General features: G+C 46.8%; 1 protein-coding gene across 1 annotated transcript in view; it reads right to left on the bottom strand.

Moving 5' to 3' along the window:
• LOC115097730 (occludin-like) overlaps positions 1-17,655 on the bottom strand; it is an 88,738-nt gene that overhangs the window by 23,772 nt on the left and 47,311 nt on the right. The gene's annotated exons all lie outside the window — the stretch shown is intronic.

Here is a 17,655-nt window from a genome sequence, read left to right as displayed (position 1 = left end):
AAACCTGTTGAACACTTTTAACCTTTGCAGCTGCACCTTTCAGGGTTTTTTCTAACTATTTTCCTCATTTTATCAAAGTTTATTGTTTTCTTTATCATGGGGTTTATCTTATCTGCTACTGTTTTGGTGATGGAGATCCAGGAGGAAGTTGCATTCTCGGCATTTGATAGGTCTTTGTTTGTTAGTTCTGTTTGTAAGTATTCTTGAAGTGTTTCGATGTAAAAAGGTGGTCTGTATATGAAAGATTTAGGTGGATTTTTTACTGTAGTAAATTTATGGTTTGAGTATAAATTTGCATGGATTAGAGAGTGGTCCGACTAGGGTATCTTGGTGATCTTTGTTTGGTGGTTATTCCATGTGTTAGTATTTATGAAGACGAGGTCAAGTGTGTGACCTGCTTTGTGAGTTGGGCCATTGATGATTTGGCTAAGGCCAATTGAAGAGAGCGCGTGGATGATTGAGAAACAAGTGTGGGAGTGAGGGATGATATCTATGTGTATGTTGAAGTCACCTAAGATGATTATGGGTTTGTTGATGGATATTTTTGTAAGGAAGAATTCAATAATTGATGAGCAGTTTCGATCCAGAGTATTGGGGGGGGGGGGGGGGGCAGTAAATCAGACAGATTTGTAGTTTTGGTGAGTCTAATAGTGCAATTTCCAGAGGGATGTAGTTATTAGTTGGGAGTAATTTCATCTGTAGGTGTCGACCCGATTGCCAAGGTGAGGTCCTGGGGACAGGGCCTCGCTACTTATACTAGGGCTACGTGATGTCATCGGGGTGCGTCAGAGGTCAGGTTTCCTGCGCTTGGCCCTTTAAAACAGAAGATGTTGGCCGCGCATGCACCTAGGGGCGGGGCCGAGGCGGCCAAAGACACAGAGCCCCGACGGGAGCTCCATTGTGAGGCCTGCGATATGGAGGAAGCCAGAGAGGGCCGCGGTGAGCGTTGGGGATGCTGGGAGCTAGCGGCAGCGGCAAGACCGGAGCTAGTGTTGGGCAGCACGAGGTGAGCAGGCCCGGTCGAGGCACCCACGCGGTCGGGATGTGCAACAGTTCCCCCCTTCTAGGCCTCCCACTTAACAGTCTGGGTTCTTCTGGGTGTTGCTAGTGGAATTCTTGAAGGAGAGTTTTATCGAGAATGTGGTGAGAGGGCTCCCATGAATTTTCTTCTGGGCCAAAGCCCTCCCAGACAGGAGGTATTCTCAGTGGCCCGGACAGTGTCGGACATCTAAGACCTCTCTGACTTGTAAGGCGTTCTCAGGTTCCATTGAGTGTTGCGTTGGCAGAGGAGGCCTTCGGGAAGGCCAGGAGAGGACCAAGGGCTGAGAAGCAACACGTGGAACGTGTTGTGAATCCCTATGGAAGCTGGAAGTTTCAATTGGTAGGTGACTGCTCCTATGCGTCGAAGGATGGGGAATGGACCGATGAATTTGGGAGCTAGTTGTAGGGAAGGTAAGTGTAGTCGGATGTGCTTAGTACTAAGCCAGACCTTTTGCCCTGGCAGGAACAGAGATGCAGTCCGACGATGGGCATCTGTGGTGTATTTGGCCCAGTCAGCTGCTTGGCATAGCCTTTCTTTCACTTGGTTCCAGAGTCAGCGTATGGTTTGTGCTGTAGATTGGGCTGCAGGTGAGGGTACACTGAGTGGAACCGTTAGGGGTATATGAGGTTGTCGACCAAAGACTACAGCGAAGGGGGAAACCTCCGTGGCAGAGGCGATATGGGTGTTATGGGATAGTTCTGCCCATGGGAGGAGGTCAGCCCAGTCATCTTGCTGGTTGTTGATGTACGCTCGCAGGAAGGTTTTTAAAGACTGATTAGTCCTTTTGGCCTGGCCATTTGCTTGCAGGTGATATGCTGACATTAAGCTTAACGAGATATTTAACTTTTTACAGAGAGACTTCCAATATTGATCAGCAAATTGAGGGCCACGATCGGAGAAGATCTCTTGTGGTAGACTATGTACACAAAATACGTGGGTTAAGAAGAGTCGAGCCATTATATATAAAGTTATGTCACATTGTTTACTTGTTATTTTATACAGTCTGTTGCTCTTGTTTGCCAATTTCCGGCTACTTCTCTCTTGTTCTCTGTAGTCCCATCCCCGGTACCTATTTTTCCACCTTCAGTTCTGATGTAAACCAATATGATGTAACTACTAATACCAGTATGAAAAAGCTTTAAATAAATAAATGGGAGTCCAGGTAAGGGGACAAAGTGGGCCATCTTTGAGAAACAGTCTATTATGACCCAGATTACAGTATTTCCTTTTGAAGGAGGCAGATCCATGATGAAGTCTGTGGAAAGGCTAGACCAGGGCTCGGTGGGCACAGGAAGTGGTTGAAGAAGCCCCCATGGGCAATCAGTCGGAGGTTTTTGCTGTGTACAAACCAGACAGGAGTCCTTAGTCATACAAGGCCACCAATAGTGTCTTTGGAGCATCTCAAGAGTTCAGGCTCGGCCGGGGTGACCGGCCGGCTTGGGAGTCGTGGGCCCAACGAAGCACACGCTCATGGAGACGGCTGGTACCGTGGTAGTGGCAGGAATGGATATGCAGGCTGGGTCAATAATGTACCTGGGAGTCTCGGGTGTGTCTTCTGGCTCGAAGGAGTGAGAAAGCGCGTCTGTATGGAGATTTTTTCGCCTCTGGGCGATAACGGAGCTTGAAGTTGAAGCGTGCAAAGAATAGGGCCCAGCAGGCTTGTCGTGGGTTAAGGAGCTGAGCCTCCTTTGGGTGTTCCATATTTTTGTGGTCAGTGAATCTGTGTTGCATCCCTTCAAGCCAGGGACACCATTCCTGGAGGGCAAGTTTCACTGCGAGGAGTTTGCAGTCTCCAAAAGGTACATGGAACTAGGGTTCCCTTGGGGAAGTATTGACTCTGAACCGCACCTGCTTCAATAGCGGATGCATCAACTTAGACTATGAAAGGGTGACGTAAACACGGGCCAATACAGAAGGCCTGGAATGCTGATTGGGCCTTGGGGCTCCACACCCAGGGTCACATCCTTTTCTGGTCATAGCAGTGTAATAACTCTGCTCCTCCAAGGGGAGGAGCTAGCAATTTATAATATTCTGTAGGCGGCGCTAATGGTCTGTAGTGAAATTGGTGAATTCCTGGGCCGATGGCAGATGACAGCACCCCCAGCAGGAGATCCTGAGAGGGACCACCGGCTAGGCTGGAGTATAGACAACACACAGATAAATCTTTATTAGACTGGAAGTTGAGGCACCACTGGTGGCAGTAGTGAGTCAATGTGTCAGGCAGGGCTGAAGTCCTTCTGATACTGGAATATAATCTCTGGGTTGCTGAGCTGTAGAGAGAGACTAAAGGTAGTGAGTAGACAGGATATACTGGATACAGGATGGTACACTCACAATAATAGATGTCTGCAGTGGTCTCTATGCCACAGAGAGTCTTCAGTACTTAGGAACAGGAGCCATAGGCGAGCACTGGTTCCCACAAACAGTCTGTAGTAAGAACTCACAATAGCTATATAAGAAATGGCTTCTAGAGTAGAAAAGAGTCTGTAAAGGATTCTAGGAACATGGGCCCTCGTGAAGCAAGTATCGGTTCTATCTGCAATCTTGCCAATAGAACTCTCCATCTCCGTACCTGCGATAACGTCTTGGACGGAAGAAAGTCTTCAGAGCTTATAGGAATGTAGGCCCTCGTGGAGCGAGTACCAATTCCTATCTTCAATAGAACTCACTGTGTTCACATCTGCGATCGCTTCCAGGCAATGAGGAGTCTTCTCAATATTCAGGGACGCAGGCCCTCGAGGAGCGAGTACCAGATCCCGGCTTGGCAATCTGAAATCAAGAAGAGAGAGCGGAGCCCCCGTGAAGCAGGTACTCCTGGTAAGTTTGAAAAGCAGAGTAGCTTGGCGAATCGTAACCCAGAAGCATGATTCGAGTCCTTGCTAACTCGTTTGAGGTTAGCAAACGAAGCCCTTTTAAAGTAAAAATGAATGATGTCACTACGGGGGACGCCCCCGAGGTTCGCGCCCTTGCTGGTACAAGTCTGGAGCACGTGCCCTTACGTCATCAGAAACATGGCGGATCGGTAGCGCAAAGCCAGCCCGGTGATGCCAGAGAAACGCGGCAGGGAGCTACTGCGGCCGCAAGCTGTCCTTCAGGCCCAGAGGGAGTTGCCACAGAGGTAGAGAGGGTGGAGCGAGGGCATAAAGCAGGCATGAATACAACAAGCAGTGAGTGGGGCAGCCAGCATGGAGTAATTGGCGATGAAGTTTTGATAGTAATTGGTAAATCCAAGGAATCTTTGTAGGGCTCAGAGACCCACTGGTTGAGGCCAATCTCGAATACCCTGGAGTTTGTCAGGGTCCATGGTGAACCTGCGGTTGGAGATGATATAGCTCACAAACAGGAGACTGGGTTGCTCGAAAATGCACTTCTCCAATTTTGCATAGAGATGATGGTCTCTGAGACACTGGAGGAGTGTTTGAACATGGGAACGATGAGACTTCAGATCTTTGGAGAAAAATAATATATTGTCTAGATATACTACGACGAATGAGGACAAAAGGTCCCAGAAGATTTTGTTCATTAGCCGCTGGAAGACTGCAGGGACGTGCAAAGCCCGAAGGGCATTGCTACATACTCGTAGTGTCCATCTCTTGTGTTGAAGGCGGTTTTCCAGTTGGCTTCCGGTTGAATCCGTACTAGATTATATGCCCCACATAGATCTAGTTTAGTGAAGACTTGTGCGCCTTGCAGGCAGTCAAACAATTCACTGACGAGTGGCTGTTAGGACCACCGGCCACAGCGGCCCGCAACCAGGGCCAGGTGTCATGACCGCCGGCAACAAGGGCCCGCGTCCGGGGCCGGGCCATTGGTCGCGGCGGCCCTGACCAGAAACTGAAATTAACCTGGGCTCTGTCTGATCCGGAGGCCCCTCTGGTAGGGTGCCTCACCAGAATTACTTTCACGGCCGCTGCCAAGCCCAGCCGCTTGGGCTCTGCGTGGCCGGGCTGACTCCTCCCCCTCTGTCTCTGCTAGAGTCGCGCGCGCGGCTGAAGTGATATTTAAAGGGGCCACGACCGGAAGTTGTCGTGGCTCCTTCCTGAAGACTCCTCCCTGGATTTTTGTATTTAAGGTAAGGTCTACTCCCCAGACCTTGCCTTGGTATCAAGTTTCCTGGCTGGGTTTGTCCTGAGCTCCGTGTTCCTGTTTTGGTTCTTCGTCCCGCTCTACTTCCCTTCTCCATTGGATTAATTCTTGGCTCCTGACCTTTGGACTGGCTTTTGTGTTTCCTATGGCTTTACCCTGGTATGGCTTTCGACACTTCTCCTGGCTTGCGCCTGGACTGGCTTCGGACCCTTCTTGTGTATCGTACCCTCGGACCGGCTCTTGACTACTCCTCGACTCCTTCTTCAAGATTACTACGACTTGCTGGAGGACCAGCCATCTGGAATCCACGACCTGCAGGAGGTGCCTGCATCCAGACCTAGCCTCAGTCTTCAAGGGAGTCTCCTAAGTCCCAGCGGCCGGTTCCCTACAGGCTCCTCCTGGGGGGGGGGGGGGGGGATCACAAGCTTCCAGGGTGAAGTCTTCTTTCAACATCTACAGCGTTTGGCCTCACCCTTCGACGTAGAGACCTAAGGGGGTTGATTCCCTTTTGGGTAGCGCTGACTCTACCTCGGAACAGGGGTCTACCTTCTGCTTCATAACAGTGGCAGTGGATACCAGTCCTTACGGGTTACTGCGTTCTAACCTCTGTAGTCTATACATGGTCTTAGACTGCCATCCTTTTTCTTGACAAAGAAGAACCCGGCGCCTGCCGGAGAAGTAGAGGGTTTTATGAACCCTTTGGCCAAATTTTCTTTGATGGATGCTGACATCGCTTGGGTTTCTGGGAGTGAAAGAGGATAGGTTCTGCCCTTTGGAGGCGTGGTTCCAGGTAGGAGTTCTATGGGGCAGTTGAACTTTTGAAGTGGAGGCAGGATATTGGCGTTATGTTTGGAGAACAAGTCTTTAAATTCCAAGTATGAATCAGGTAACCCCGGAAGGGTTGTAGAGCTTAGGACTGTCACGGACAGAGACACTTACCATAGACAGTGGGTTTGACATCGAGGGCCCCACTGGGTGAGTTGCAGGGATTGCCAGTCGAAGTGGGGTGCGTGTAACTGGAGCCAAGGAAGTCCAAGGACCACGGCTGTGTTGATAGTTTCAAGATCAGGAGAGAGATCTCCTCGTCATGGAGGGTCCCAACAGTGAGGTGAAAGGCAGAGAGAGGTTCTCCTTGAATTGAGGCAATGCATAGTGGGACCTCCAATGGTTGGACTGGTATCTGAAGGATTTTGACAATCTCTTCTAAAATGAAATTTCCACTTGCCCCAGTGTCCGCGAGGGTGGTGGTGGCGAATGAACTTGACTCCCTAAGGAGAGAAACAGGCAGCAACGGTTGAGGGCCAGAAACTGTAGCACCCAATCTCAGGACCCCCGCCAGGCTCAGGCTTTGGAGTTTCCCGGACGCACAGGACAAGTCTGGAGGAGATGTCCGGAAGCACCGCAATACAAGCAGAGACCAGATTTTCTTCGTCGGAGACATTCCTCTGGAGTCAGATGGCCACAGTTGATCTGCATTGGTTCCTCAGGAGGTTGAGGGGCTGCTGGTAAGGTCTTCAACCGGGGACTCAAAAGGGTTGGTCTTAGAACCGAAGGTCAAAGAGCTCTTACCTCCTGATGCCGTTGCCGAAGACAGTAATCTATTCTAACGACCAGGGAGATTAGGTCTCCAGAGATACGGGGATCTTGCGGGTGGCTAGCTCATCTTTAAGGGCAGGAGACAGTCCCTCGAGGTAGAGTGCCTGCAGGCAATCTTCTTGCCAACCCAACTCAGTTGCTAGAGTTCTGAACTCCACTGTATATTCAGTGAGCAAGTGCGAACCTTGACGGAGGTGGAGGAGGTGGTGGCCAGTGACCGCCTGTCGACCTGGGTCCTCGAAGTTGCATCGGAAGACAGAGATGAACTGGGGAAGCTGGTAAAGGATTGCGTCAGAACGCTCCCAGAGCGGGGAAGCCCATGCCAGGGCCTTCCCCTCAAGGCAGGAAAGGATGAAGGTGATCTTAGTCACCTCATCGGGAAAAAGCGAGGGTTGCAGTGAGAGCTGCATATAACATTGATTTATGAAGCCTCGACAGAGTTGAGGATCCCCATTAAAACAGGGTGGAGCTGGGAGGGCCAGCGGTGCCCATGAGGGCAAGGTATGGGCAAGAGCCTCTGGTTGGCCATGGCAGATTCCTCCAATTGAGAACGCATCTTTTCCATGGAGGAGGCCAACGCTTCCATGATTCTTTGTTCTCGGACACGAGTGACCAGACCAGGGATGGCCTGCAAGGCAAGAGACTCTGCCAAGTCCATGGCCTTGGCAACCTGTTGCACTGGAGGTGGACCCTTGGCCTGGTGCAGGATTGGTATGGTCCTCTGATTGGACCCAGAGAGCACCTGCCACCAGGAGGCGGAGCACAGGAGGAGAGAGAAGCTAGCTGGACATTCAATGCCAAGAAGTGCAAAGTCATGCATATGGGGAGTGGAAATCCGAATGAACTGTATTCGATGGGGGGAGAAAGGCTGATGTGCACGGAGCAGGAGAGAGACCTTGGGGTGATGGTGTCTAATGATCTGAAGTCGGCGAAACAATGTGACAAGGCGATAGCTAAAGCCAGAAGAATGCTGGGCTGCATAGAGAGAGGAATATCGAGTAAGAAAAGGGAAGTGATTATCCCCTTGTACAGGTCCTTGGTGAGACCTCACCTGGAGTATTGTGTTCAGTTCTGAAGACCGTATCTCCGAAGAGACAGAGACAAGATGGAGGCGGTCCAGAGAAGGGTGACCAAAAAGGTGGAAGGTCTTCATCAAATGACTTATGAGGAGAGATTGAAGAATCTAAATATGTACACCCTGGAGGAAAGGAGGAGCAGAGGTGATATGATACAGACTTTCAGATACTTGAAAGGTTTTAATGATCCAAAGACAACGACAAACCTTTTCCATAGGAAAAAAATCAGCAGAACCAGGGGTCACGATTTGAAGCTCCAGGGAGGAAGATTCAGAACCAATGTCAGGAAGTATTTCTTCATGGAGAGGGTGGTGGATGCCTGGAATGCCCTTCCGGAGGAAGTGGTGAAGACCAGAACTGTGAAGGACTTCAAAGGGGCGTGGGATAAACACTGTGGATCCATAAAATCAAGAGGCCGTCAATAAAGAGTGGGTGGCTAGCCAGAATGACGGCTACTGCCTGGAGACAATACCCTTATTCAATAAACATACACATGGTTACTGTGACTCCAACATCGCTCTAAGCTACAACAGCAAGAGGAAATGTGGAAAAAAGGATTCGCACTCACAAAGTGGGGAGTAGCTGGCTTGTTACGGCGGTTACTACCCCAAACCAAATAAGCCTGATACTTCACTTTCAATGCATATCCAGCATAGCTCTCTGCTTCAACGTCAGGGGAGAAGAAAAACTGATACTTCACGCATATCCAGCATAGCTCTCTGCTTCAACGGCAGGGGAGAAGAAAAACTGATACTTCACGCATATCCAGCATAGCTCCCTGCTTCAACGGCAGGGGAGAAGAAAAACTGATACTTCACGCATATCCAGCATAGCTCTCTGCTTCAACGGCAGGGGAGAAGAAAAAAGGATTCGCACTCACAAAGCGGGGAGTAGCTGGCTTGTTACGGCGGTTACTACCCCAAACCAAATAAGCCTGATACTTCACTTTCAATGCATATCCTGCTTCAACGGCAGGGGAGAAGAAAAACTGATACTTCACGCATATCCATCATAGCTCTCTGCTTCAACGGCAGGGGAGAAGAAAAACTGATACTTCACGCATATCCAGCATAGCTCCCTGCTTCAACGGCAGGGGAGAAGAAAAACAACCAATAAGGGCTGAATAACACAGTCTGGGTAAAACAAATAAGCATGGGTGTAGCTTGCTTATTGCGGCGGTTACTTCCCCTACTACCCATAACTAATCAAGCTTGATATTTCACTTGGTTGCAGCTCCATCACTGCTCTCTACATTAATGGTGGGGGTGGAAGGGAAATAGAACCAAAGAGCTAAGAGAAACAGATAAGTATGAGAAAAAAAATGTGAAGCTTGCTGGGCAGACTGGATGGGCCGTTTGGTCTTCTTCTGCCGTCATTTCTATGGAGCTTCACCAATATCAGTCCGGGGTTTCCGCAGGTTGAACCCTTGGGTACCTGCACTGCCTGGACTTAGGTGGGCCTCAGATGGTCTCCCAGAGAGGTAGCAGAGGGGTGTGCCCATCACAAGCAAGGGTGTGTGGCTGATAGAGAGAGGATGGACTATTTTATTTATTTATTTATTTATTTTATTTATTTAATTTTATATACCGGCAACCGTTTGCACATTGTGCCGGTTTACAAGTAACTTACAACAAAAGATATATAGGCGTAGCCTTTACAGAGAACGGTGTATAACATAAACGCAGTAACAGAATAAATAACTAAATAACTAAGGGAGGGATGGAGGGGGGTAGTCGAGACAAATGGGGGGGCAGGGGGAGGGTGCAAACAGACACATGGGGATAAGATGTGAATTGGGATTCGAGGGAGAAATATGTACACTTGTTATATACAAAAATTGTATGAATCATTAGAGGGGGAGGGTATTGGGTGTAGGACCTGAACGGGGGATGTTGGAGCGAGATGAGGGTTGGGCTAGCATGTTAGTTGGTGGAGCTGATGAGGAAAGGGGGTATGCTTGGAGGAAAAGCCAGGTTTTGAGTTTCTTTTTGAAAGTAGGTGTGGAGGGTTCGGTACGTAGGTCAAGAGGCATAGAGTTCCAGAGGGATGGGCCTGCAAGAGAAAGGGCTCTATTGGTGGTGGAGATGAGTCTAGTGGATTTTATGGAGGGGGGGATAAGGGTGGGTTTAGCCAGTTGTAGTGTTCGTTAGTAATACTTTTGTGGATGAGGGTGAGGGTCTTGTAAATAATTCGTGAGTGAATGGGAAGCCAGTGGAGATCAATGAGGGTGGGAGTGATGTGGTCTTTCTTATTGACATTGGTGAGGATACGAGCAGTAGCGTTTTGGAGGAGTTGTAGAGGTTTGATGTGGGTAGAAGGGAGTCCAAATAGGAGAGCGTTACAGTAGTCAATTTTCGAAAAAATTATGGATTGGAGTACTGTACGGAAATCAGAAAAGTAGAGAAGGGGTTTGAGTTTTTTGAGGGTTTGTAGTTTGAAATAGCAGCTGCTAAGGATAGATTTGATATATGGTTTGAAGGTTAGTTGGTTATCAAGTATAACACCCAGGTTTCTTGTGTTAGAGAGAAGGTTGGGGGAATGGAGGGTGGAGAGAGTGGGTGTGGCTGCATGTCTAGAGGAGACGAGGAGGAGCTCAGTTTTTTGCGGATTGAGGGCTAGGTGCATGTCAGTGAGGAGCTGGTTTATTGAGGCGAGAATGGTGTTCCAGTTTTGGATAGCAGTGAGCACAGAGTTTTTGAAAGGGATGAGGATTTGCACATCATCCGCATAGATGAAATGTGTGATACCAAGGTTGGAGAGTAGGTTTGTAAGGGGGAGCATGTAAATGTTAAATAAGGTGGAAGAGAGGGAGGATCCTTGGGGAACGCCACAGTCGAGATTAACAGGAGGACTAGACCCGAACTGGAAGCTCTGGAGACCTCAGGGAGGTAACAATTCAGGAAGGCTCTCCGGGCGAGACAGGCAGCGCCTGCGGGTCTAGTCGGGTGAAGGCCGCGGATGGAATCCAAGCAGGCTGGTCTGGTAGTCACGGAAGGCCAGAAGAGAGTGTCCGAGTGAAGCGCAAGGGTCAAAGTCAGAGTATCCATCCAGAAGTGGTCAGCCAAAGCAGGGGACAATACCAAGGTCAGTCCGAGCATAGTCAAGGCACGCGAGGGTCAGTTCCAGGCAGCAGATGAGGAGAGTAGTCAGACAGGCCAAGGTCAGTAGCAGCGATCAGTCCGAGAATGTACTACCTGAGTAAGGACACAGGAATACAGGGGAACACTGGAACAAGGAGACGCTGAAACAATGAGACACTGGAACAAGGAAGGCAAACTAGCACACCAACGGTGTTGACCCTATTGCCAAGGCGAGGTCCTGGGGACAGGGCCTCGCTACTTATACTAGGGCTACGTAATGTCTTCGGGATGTGTCGGGGTCAGGTTTCCCGCGCTTGGCCCTTTAAAATAGAGGACATCGGCCATGCGCGCGCCTAGGGGCGGGGCTGAGGCAGCTGAAGACGCGGACCCCCGACAGGAGCTCTGCTGTGAGGCCTGCGGCATGGAGGAAGCCGGAGAGGGCTGCGGTGAGCTGGCAGCAGCGGCAAGACCGGAGCTAGTGGAGGGCAGCGTGAGGTGAGCAGGTCCAGTCGCGGCACCCACACAGCCGGAACGTGCAACAGATTTTCTGTGCAAAGTTTGTTTTTTTAGAATCTTTTGCCTGCTATTTCTGCCGAATTTACTGAAACTATTCAGGACTCTTTTATAGGTTGTAATACCTTTTATTAGGCCAATAAAAATGATACAGTACATAGTTGTCTGAAGGAGGGACAAACAGCAGCAGGTGCTAGGAAAAACATGACTCCCACTGGAAGAGTGGAAATAAAAACAGCAATGGAATTGAAGAAAACATTGGATAAACACAAGGAACTTAATTGTGAAGGAAATGCCAGGGATGAACTGCGGTCTATGGCATTGCAGCACAGATGAAAGTGGGACACTCCTTATCTGCATTCATATGCAATATTTCTATGTAACTTTGAAACTGATAAATTTGTAAGAAAAAGTGATAGAGAGATTCAGATCAGTTATCATAGAAATAAACAAACAAATGCATGAATTTATGCCATGCTTGTAAAAGTCGCGACCTAGTGAGACCCGTTATATGGCTGGACTTGGTATAGACTTGCCACTTGTATATCTGAAGACAAATTCCAACAATGAACAAAGGAATCTGTTCACTGGTAAACAAATGTCTGGGAAAATTTTGTTTCCTCCACAACCTTTGGTGAAACAAGTCGATTTTAACAAGCTGAACACAAATATGCATTCATTATGTCTGTATCACGTACCGTTTTCCAGAAAAGTGTGATATATATTAAGCATTTTTATGTGGCTGAAGCTGCATAAGCTATAAAAGCAATGTTGGCACCAGAAAACAAAACTAAAAATGTTTTGCTGCATATTTTTGCTTGTGATCTTTGTCCGATGCTTTGTGGATGAGAGTCCAACAATAGTCACCCAGCATGGAGGGGTTCCACTTGTCTTGATACCTTTTCTCCATTTTGACAATGTCTTGATGAAACCTTTCACCATGTTAGTCAGTCACTCACAGCACCAAGGTTGTCTGGGGAAAAAGTCCAAGTAGGAATGAAGAAAATGTATCTTCAATGACATGTTGCACTTCATCAATTTGTATGCCTGAAGCAGATTTTCAACCTGTTCAACATAGTCTGCCGCCTTATAGTTGCCTAGAAAATTACAAACAATATTCTTGAAGGCTGTCCACGCAACACGTTCTGTACCTTGCAGAAGACCATCAAAGTGGCTTTCCTTCATCACAGCTCAGATTTGTGGGCCAACGAAAACACCTTCTTTTATCTTGGCGTCACTTATGCGTGGAAACATTTGCCACAAATAATCAAAGGCTTTACTTTGCTTGTTCATTGCCTTAACGAAGTTTTTCATCAACCCAAATTTGATGTGCAAAGGTGGAAGAAATATCTTACTTCGATCCACCAATGGGTCGTGCGCAACATTCTTCTGCCCTGGAACCAACTTCTTTCGGAGAGGCCAGACTTTTCTGATGTAATGCAAATCTCTTGCTCAACTGTCCCACTCACAAAGGAAGCAACACTACTTGGTGTAACCAAGCTGCAGACCCAGTAGAATTGCAACTATCTTGAGATCACCACACAAATTCCAGTTGTACCTAGAGTACTCAATGTGGTTCTGCAGTAGCTGCATGTTCTCATATGTTTCTTTCATATGAATGGGGATATGATAGAGGTGTTTAAAATCATGAGAGGTCTAGAACGGGTAGATGTGAATCTGTTATTTACTCTTTCGGATAGTAGAAAGACTAGGGGGCACTCCATGAAGTTAGCATGGGGCACATTTAAAACTAATCGGAGAAAGTTATTTTTTACTCAACACACAATTAAACTCTGGAATTTGTTGCCAGAGGATGTGGTTAGTGCAGTTAGTATAGCTGTGTTTAAAAAAGGACTGGATAAGTTCTTGGAGGAGAAGTCCATTACCTGCTATTAAGTTCACTTAGAGAATAGCAACTGCCATTAGCAATGGTAACATGGAATAGACTTAGTTTTTGGGTACTTGCCAGGTTCTTATGGCCTGGATTGGCCACTGTTGGAAACAGGATGCTGGGCTTGATGGACCCTTGGTCTGACCCAGTGTGGCATTTTCTTATGTTCTTATGGCATGTCTGACAGGTAGTGATTGGTAGATATTGCGTTGTGCAGCAAAACAGCCTTCAAACTTAAGATTGATGAATCAATAAACAGTCACCATTCTGTTGGGTCTTGGTTACATCCGAGAGCACAAAACAATCCATTGATGTCACAGCAAAATGTCAGACTGTCTGCTTGGTTGAAATATTTTGTCAAATCTTCATGACAGCTGTGAAATTCTGAAATTTTCATATCAGATGACAAAAGATTCTATCCTTGCAGCCTTGACCCAAGCAGCTCCGCCTAACTCTTCGATAAAGCCAAATCTCTGACCAGATCGTTCGGCTCTGACAGATATTAAATGAGGATCGCTGGATGTTGATGGCACAAAGACAGAATCAGCCGCAGCTTCCATCTGCAATGGCTCGCCATCCTCCTCATCCTCAAGTGTCCACACCTCTGGCGGTTTTGGAACACGAAGACTATCGTCATGCGGCACTGATCTCATTGCTGATGCAAGGTTAGGGTACTCAAACTTCCTGTTCTTTGAGTATCCTGACACATTCATCATGCAGAAGTAACATTCAGTTATATGATCTTTCTGTTCCCTCCATATCAATGGGATGGCAAATGGCATGGATGGTCGCACACCTTTCAGCCAAGCTCGCAGAGTACTGGCACAAGATGCACAACATATATGAGGAGCCCATGCTCTGTCCTGGTCACCAATTTTGCACCCGAAGTATAACTTGTATGCCTTCTTAATGAGTGCAGTCATACTCCTTTTCTGTGCTTTCAGAGTAAACTCACCACAGATGTAACAAAAAATGTCACGGCTATTATGACATTGGCGCAACATTTCATAAAGTATATGAAATTAAATCCACAAGCTTTAAACTCAGTTTTAGCGATACGATTCACTCAGACGTTGCATAGGAGACTACTCATTGCTGCTGCTTATAAAAGCTGCATCATCATGGAAACAAGTTGGAATCTTGCAGCCGAGCTGAGGCTTGCCCTAGCAAGTTCTGGCATGATCAGGCAGTTTCTTGGTGTATTTTTTAAAAAAAGTTAGTCTCTGTTACATGTTACGTTGCTTATGGCTGTCATATACACGACATGAATTTTAAAAATCATAAAAACTACTATCCAGCAAGAAAATATATGTACGCGAGATTGTTTTAAAATTTCACAATTATTGTAACACAAAATTGGCAGTTGCTCAAAAACCTTACGTGTTGTACAAATGTCTAAGTAATATCTGTGATCAGCATCAAAAAATCTATTTGGAACACCAAAAAGCCTGAAGGAAACAAAAACTTTGTTTACAATTACCAGCCTTTGGTGAGTCCAACATCTTACTATAGGTAATAGCAGGGCCGGTGCTAGCTTTTTTGCTACCCTGTGTGAAGAATTACATATAGAAATGAAATGACGGCAGAAGAAGACCAAATGGCCCATCCAATCTGCCCAGCAAGCTTTCGCACTTTTTTTTTCTCTCACATACTTATCTGTTTCTCTTGGCTCTTAGTAACCTTTTTTATTCTATTTCCCTTCCACCCCTGCCATTAATGTACAGAGCAGTGTTGGAACTGCATCTAAGTGAAATAGCTTAATTTAGTTAGGGGTATTAACCACTGCAATAAGCAAGCTACACCCATGCTTATCTATTTATTGAGATTGTGTAATTCAGTCCTTGTTGATTGTTGCCTGAATATAGATCCACCTTTCTTCATTCCCCCCCTGCCGTTGAAGCAGAGAGCCATGCTGGCTTTGCATTGAAAGTGAAATATCAGACTTGCTCCCCTGCCGTTGAAGCAGAGGGCTATGCTGGATATGCGTGAATTGTCAAAATTTCCTCCCCTGCCGTTGAAGCAGAGAGCTATGCTGCCCCCTCACCCCGCCCCCGATTCATTCAGTCTCTACCCGGGCCCATCAAATAAAGCACAGCTCCCTCCTGTAATTCTGTTTTTAAAAACGGATATGGCTCCCCACTACCCTGTAACACATGGATAGGGAAGGGTATTTGGTACCCTAGGCAAACCTTACAGCCTTGCACACACCCCACCTCTTTCCCTCCCCCAACACACTCCCACACCCTACAGACATATACAATTATGAATTTATAACAAATTTTATATGAAAAAGAACATTCAAACATACAGTCTTCTGAGGCAAAAATATCACTTACCACATGCATATTATATTTACATGCACTGCTGTGATGCTAACCAGAAAACTCTGCAAAAAGACACCTGGAACTCCTATGAAGTTAAACTTTTTGTAATGCATGATGGTCTTGGCCCTCAGAAAGCCATGAATAAACAGAATTGCCATTACAATATAGTAAACCTCCCATACCAAAACAACCCTAACAAGCTTATCTATGAAAAGGCAACACTGCACATATTACACCAGGATGCTATAGATCCCTACACAGAAATTACATGCCAGCAAAATGCCTCATCTTGGTCACATATACAGAACACAGAGACTCTCACCAAACACAGAATAAAGAGATCAGAAAGTATAAACAGAAATGTGCTGAGAAGAACTGAATTGGAATCCACAACAAGCCAGTCTCTATATGCAGAGCAACAATGGAAAAACAGAAATATTACCATTCATAAAACATTAAATAGTAAAATCAGGAAATATAAACATGATAACATGCACTGTTGTGATGGACCTATTCAATAGATCCCTGGAAATGGGAGTGATGCCGCAGGATTGGAGAAGAGCGGTGATGGTCCCGCTTCACAAGAGTGGGAGCAGAGAGGAGGCTGGAAACTACAGGCTGGTTAGCCTAACCTCGGTGGTGGGAAAATTAATGGAGACGCTGCTGAAGGACAGGATAGTGAACTATCTATAGTCAGGAGGATTGCTGGACCCCAGGCAGCATGGATTCATCAGGGGAAGGTCCTGTCAGACACATCTAATTGATTTTTTTTGATTGGATGTCTAAAGAATTGGATCGAGGAAGAACACTCGATGTGATCTACTTGGATTTCAGCAAAGCTTCTGATACAGTCCCGCATAGGAGGCTTGTAAATAAAATGAGAAGGTTGGGAGTGAATGCCAAGGTGCTGGTGTGGATTGCAAACTGGTTGACTGATAGGACACAGGCTGTAATGGTAAATGGAACCTACTCTGAAGAGAGAATGGTGTTAAGTGGAGTGTCAGAGGGATCGGTGTTGGGACTGGTTCTGTTCAATATCTTTCAGGTTGATTCAGTACGGTGTGCTCAGGCCGAGCGCACCGTTACCCCCATTTGGACGCGCGTTTTTTGACGCGCTATTATTACCCCTTATACAGTAAGGAGTAATAGTGCATGGAAAACGCGCGTCCAACCCCCCCGAAACTAATAGAACATGCCATACTGGGTCAGACCAAGGGTCCATCAAGCCCAGCATCCTGTTTCCAACAGTGGCCAATACAGCCATAAGAACCTGGCAAGTACCCAAAAACCAAGTCTATCCCATGTTACCGTTGCTAGTAATAGCAGTGGCTATTTTCTAAGTCAACTTAATTAATAGCAGGTAATGGACTTCTCCTCCAAGAACTTATCCAATCCTTTTTTAAACACAGCTACACTAACTGCACTAACCACATCCTCTGGCAACAAATTCCAGAGTTTAATTGTGCGTTGAGTGAAAAAGAACTTTCTCCGATTAGTTTTAAATTTGCCACATGATAACTTCATGGAGTGCCCCCTATTCTTTCTATTATCTGAAAGAGTAAATAACCGATTCACATCTACCTGTTCTAGACCTCTCATGATTTTACACACCTCAATCATATCCCCCCTCAGCCGTCTCTTCTCCAAGCTGAAAAGTCCTAACCTCTTTAGTCTTTCCTCATAGGGGAGCTGTTCCATTCCCCTTATCATTTTGGTCGCCCTTCTCTGTTGATGAGTCTATTAGTTAGTCTCGCTCGATACAGAAAGTAAAATGTGCAGCAAAGCTGCACATTTTACTCTCAGAAATTAACTCCTGCCAGCACCAGGAAAGTGTACAAAAAAGCAGAAAAAACTGCTTTTCTGTACACCTCCAACTTAATATCATAGCGATATTAAGTCAGAGGCCCCAAAAATTAAAAAAAAAAAAAATTCTGCGCGCGGGTTGGAAAATGGACGCTCAATTCTGCCAGCGTCTGTGTTCCAAACCCGTGGCTGTCAGCGGGTTTGACAACAGACGCCGGTAAAATTAAGCGTTGGCTGTCAAACC

Source organism: Rhinatrema bivittatum, chromosome 8 (assembly GCF_901001135.1).
Source record: "Rhinatrema bivittatum chromosome 8, aRhiBiv1.1, whole genome shotgun sequence".
Lineage (NCBI taxonomy): Eukaryota > Metazoa > Chordata > Amphibia > Gymnophiona > Rhinatrematidae > Rhinatrema > Rhinatrema bivittatum.
Note: the sequence above shows the minus strand (reverse complement) of the source record. Positions and strands in the feature narration are given on the sequence as shown.